Source organism: Megachile rotundata, unplaced genomic scaffold (assembly GCF_050947335.1).
Source record: "Megachile rotundata isolate GNS110a unplaced genomic scaffold, iyMegRotu1 scaffold0114, whole genome shotgun sequence".
Taxonomy (NCBI): domain Eukaryota; kingdom Metazoa; phylum Arthropoda; class Insecta; order Hymenoptera; family Megachilidae; genus Megachile; species Megachile rotundata.
This window is the reverse complement of record NW_027473411.1, coordinates 337,501-342,500: the sequence shown is the minus strand read 5'-3', so window position 1 is coordinate 342,500 and position 5,000 is coordinate 337,501. Positions and strand designations below refer to the sequence as shown.

The 5,000-nt window shown below is 48.2% G+C and overlaps 1 non-coding gene and 1 pseudogene across 1 annotated transcript; both read left to right on the top strand.

Annotated features, from left to right (window-relative positions):
• Positions 1-835: 835 nt before the first annotated feature.
• LOC143266247 (5.8S ribosomal RNA) lies at positions 836-990 on the top strand. Its single transcript, XR_013041299.1, has one exon. It is a non-coding gene; the product is annotated as a 5.8S ribosomal RNA (ribosomal RNA).
• Positions 991-2,810: 1,820 nt separating this feature from the next.
• Positions 2,811-5,000, top strand: part of LOC143266234 (large subunit ribosomal RNA) — a 4,657-nt pseudogene continuing 2,467 nt past the window's right edge.

Genomic DNA, 5,000 nt, shown 5'->3' with positions numbered 1-5,000 from the left:
CGAAATGCATGGGTTTGCGAAAAAAAATTGTTAAATTTCTTGTTTTTTTTTTTTCGCCCGCTTCGTGAGAGACTCTCATTTTATTTTCTTTCTCTCTATAAATTTTGTCTTTGGACCAAAGGGAACACCCCCTTTTAGCCTCTCTCTATTTCGTGTTAAACGAGAAACGAAATTTAGAGTGTGACACGGAGGCTTTCACGCGGGGGGTGTCCGGGTAACCGATGGAAATCGAACCACGAAACCGCTTCGACGAACGAAGTCGCAACTTCACGAGAGTCCGCCTGCTTACGACGGACGATATGGTAACGTATCGCTTTACGGACCGGCTGAGAAGCGAAAACGATAGCGTAGTCTCCTTCGTTGGTAGACCGATCTGACGCCGGCCATGGAGTGTCCGTATTGAATCTCGCGATACCGCCAAGACGTCCAATATATGTAAGCAGCGAGCAGGAGACTCTGTGTTACGCGCGACAGCGCGTTTCGTATTTTCCACGGTTTTTGAATGACTTTACCACCCGGAACGGACTGAAAACTCGCCGCACGAAGAGAAATGCGTCACAGAGCGTTGTTTCATCGGCGGTTCTGTAGTTTTATACGGTCCTTTACCCGTCCATGGACGTTATCGTGTCGTCTTAATCATCAATCAGCTCGGGTAAATCTGTGAACAGAGCTATGACGGGACGACGTCCGAATACCGATACTCGATCTTGCGCTTGGATTGGAGTTAGTATTCTATGGACAATCGAACGAATTTATAAACCAGGTTAAATAAATCACGTACATACTGGTTTTCAGACGCTGAGTTGTTAAATATGAACAAAAATTTTTATACGATTACCCTGAACGGTGGATCACTTGGCTCGTGGGTCGATGAAGAACGCAGCTAATTGCGCGTCAACGTGTGAACTGCAGGACACATGAACATCGACATTTCGAACGCACATTGCGGTCCACGGATACAATTCCTGGACCACGCCTGGCTGAGGGTCGTTTATATAACTAAAGACTGCTTGCGTTTGCCTTTAGCAGCAAAAGGTTTTCTCTTCATTGTTAAATTTTTTTCGGTACCGCTCGTCGTTCGACTAGATAAAACGAAACTGTTAAACGCCGAAAAGTCGAACGTTTCGGAGCGGGATCCGATGGTCGAACGCGAGAGAGAGAACAACTTGCGAAATTGGCGAAAACGTACGAGCGATGGTTGGACATTTCGTCGGCGTTTGACGCGGAGAATGTTAAATGGAACGTTCGTGTCTCGCCCTCTCTTTGCTAGTGTTCATTTTTTTCACAGGCGACAGAAGAACATTTTCGTATATCTCGCAATTCTTAGTTTTTAGGATCTTCTCGGCGGAATGCGCTTATCTCGGCTTGCGTGAGTCGTGGTTTCTAGTTAAACCCCTAAAAGAGACCATATACGACCGCCCGTGAAAGAGCGCTCCCGAGTCGAAAACACCTAACTACAGAAGGATATTTAGACGAGAGAGAAAATGATTCTTCGCCCTGCGAGAGAATTGTTAGACACCAATTGAAGGAAGCAAGCCGAGAGTAGAGCGTGTTTACGGCGTTTCTCCGCGCTCCCGACGTTGTCTGAAATGATTGTCGAATTTTTTTTTCGACGGTGCGAAAGTTTATACAACGAGGGGAAAAGTTAAAAATAAACGTGCGACGGAAGCTCTTTCACGGTTAAATTATTACGAGATCGTAGCTTCGCCACGTTTTTTTTAACATTTACAAGCGCAGATCGCTTCGTTGTCGTTGATTAGAAGCGGAAGACCGCGCGATCCCAATACGGGTTCCGGTCGTCCAGTCCTCGAAGTGCATAATTGTGCCGGACGGACGTTGAAAAACCCGGACCGATCGAACGATAAACGCTTATTTGGTGATCGTCTTGCGAGAGTCTCCCTTCATTGTTGTTCGTGTGTTAAATTTCTTTTATCGAACAACGGTCGAACGCAAATGAACAATGACATTTACACCGAAGATCGATCTCGAAACGCTTTTGTTCCTCCTTTTGTGCGCTCGTGGTTTCATCGAACGATATATACACGACGAAGGTGTACCACGCACGTTAAAAATGGGATTTCTTTTTTCCTTTAACCCTTTATTCTCTGGACCATGATAAGTCACCGATGGTTTACATGGCTGTCTCTGGCATTCTCGCCCTTTTCTTGGGATTTTGCGTCGGAACGCGACAGCAAAAGAAAAAACGTATCGGACGATGCGTCTTTACGGTTTATCGACCGTCGAGTGTATATTCGAACGTAAATATGTTGTAACGGTATATGTATCCTTTAGGGGACAAAAGAAACATGAAACGATCGTGTGCGAGAGCGCGCCGAGGGTAAGAAGAAAAGGTGTCCGACCTTTATCTCCTCGTTGTCGTAGTCTCTCCTCGTCGTTTGTTTTAACGCGCCCTGGATAGATAAAAAGATATATCCGATTATAATATATACATATATACTCCGACGCGAGTCGAGAACAACCGGACGTCGTCGTCGTCGTTTTTTTTTTTTGTCGTTGTCCCGCCTGCCCGAATATGCGGCGTTTTAAGTGCCTTTTTTCTTTTGTCGAACAAAAGAGAGAGGAGACACCGAGCTTTCATTTTGGCTCGTACGTACCTTCGAGTAGTCGACGATATTGTGTTGATCCGAAAAGAGAAAAATAGTTGGTTATCGAACGATACAAGGAAAAAATCGAACGACATAATCCCTGTGCGTCGTTGGTATTAATATACCTTTCGTATTACGTGTCGAAACCCCGAAAAGAGCGTACAGTTTGTGGTATAACTTTGAAAAGAAATAATAAAATTTCGACGACCTCAGAGCAGGCGAGATTACCCGCTGAATTTAAGCATATTAATAAGCGGAGGAAAAGAAACTAACAAGGATTTCCTTAGTAGCGGCGAGCGAACAGGAATGAGCCCAGCACTGAATCCCGCGGTTAACGCCGCTGGGAAATGTAGTGTTCAGGAGGATCCGTTTATCCCGAGACATCGAATCGCGTCCAAGTCCATCTTGAATGGGGCCACTTACCCATAGAGGGTGCCAGGCCCGTAGCGACCGGTACGCGTCTCGGGTGGATCTCTCCTTAGAGTCGGGTTGCTTGAGAGTGCAGCCCTAAGTGGGTGGTAAACTCCATCTAAGGCTAAATATGACCACGAGACCGATAGCGAACAAGTACCGTGAGGGAAAGTTGAAAAGAACTTTGAAGAGAGAGTTCAAGAGTACGTGAAACCGTTCAGGGGTAAACCCGAGAAACCCAAAAGATCGAATGGGGAGATTCATCGTCAACGAAGCTGGCTCCCGTGTTGGTGCGATAGTGCCCCGGATGGTCCCGTTACGGCGGGTTTCCCATCGGCGTGGGCACACCACCCGCGGCGAATGTTCCGGCTATGTAGTCGTGCACTTCTCCCCTAGTAGAACGTCGCGACCCGTTGCGTGTCGGTCTAAGGCCCGAGGCGAAGACTGTCCGTTGCTTTTAGCGTACGATGACAGCCCCTTGGATGCCCGGCCGACTGCGCGACGGTACTCAGACGGTATCGGGCCGCAAAATTCTCGAACGCACTGCGTCCAGGACCGCCGCAAGCTCGTTCCAGTCTAGATACCGGATGTACGGACTTAGCGCCGTAACCGGGCCTGGCGGGCTGTTGGCAGGCGGAGTCCTTGGACTGGCCAAACTTTGAATTACCGGTCGGCGACGCTATTGCTTTGGGTACTCTCGGGACCCGTCTTGAAACACGGACCAAGGAGTCTAACATGTACGCGAGTCATTGGGATTTGATAAACCTAAAGGCGAAATGAAAGTGAAAGTCGTCCGTGAAGTCGACTAAGGGAGGATGGGCCTCGTTACGATTAGGCCTCGCACTCCCGGGGCGTCTCGTTCTCATTGCGAGAAGAGGCGCACCTAGAGCGTACACGTTGGGACCCGAAAGATGGTGAACTATGCCTGGTCAGGACGAAGTCAGGGGAAACCCTGATGGAGGTCCGTAGCGATTCTGACGTGCAAATCGATCGTCGGAACTGGGTATAGGGGCGAAAGACTAATCGAACCATCTAGTAGCTGGTTCCCTCCGAAGTTTCCCTCAGGATAGCTGGCACTCGACTCGAACGCATAACGAGTCTCATCTGGTAAAGCGAATGATTAGAGGCCTTGGGGCCGAAACGACCTCAACCTATTCTCAAACTTTAAATGGGTGAGATCTCTGGCTTGCTTGAATTTTCATGAAGCCACGAGATATAAATTGATAAAATTTTTCTTGGATCAGAGTGCCAAGTGGGCCAATTTTGGTAAGCAGAACTGGCGCTGTGGGATGAACCAAACGCAGAGTTAAGGCGCCTAAGTCGACGCTTATGGGATACCATGAAAGGCGTTGGTTGCTTAAGACAGCAGGACGGTGGCCATGGAAGTCGGAATCCGCTAAGGAGTGTGTAACAACTCACCTGCCGAAGCAACTAGCCCTGAAAATGGATGGCGCTGAAGCGTCGCGCCTATACTCCGCCGTCAACGGCAAGTGCGCAGGAACGGGATTTAGTTCCCGTTCTCCATGAAGCCTTGACGAGTAGGAGGGTCGCGGCGGTGTGCGCAGAAGGGTCTGGGCGTGAGCCTGCCTGGAGCCGCCGTCGGTGCAGATCTTGGTGGTAGTAGCAAATACTCCAGCGAGGACCTGGAGGACTGACGTGGAGAAGGGTTTCGTGTGAACAGCCGTTGCACACGAGTCAGTCGATCCTAAGCCCTAAGAGAAATCTAATGTTGATGAGGTGTCCTAAAATTCACGCTTTTCGAACGCAAATGACAAACATACGTACGCTCGCACGCACGTACGCGCGCAAAAGGCAAAAAATGTTAAAAAGAGAAAAAAATTGCAGTTAAATAACAATTTACGTCGCCGTCGTTTCGTGTTTGTGTCCTAATCCACCGCTCGAACATGATCATTTTTATTGATAAATTGACAAAAACGTTGAACGCTGAAAAAAAATGATCGCGGTTCGGATCGATGGATACTT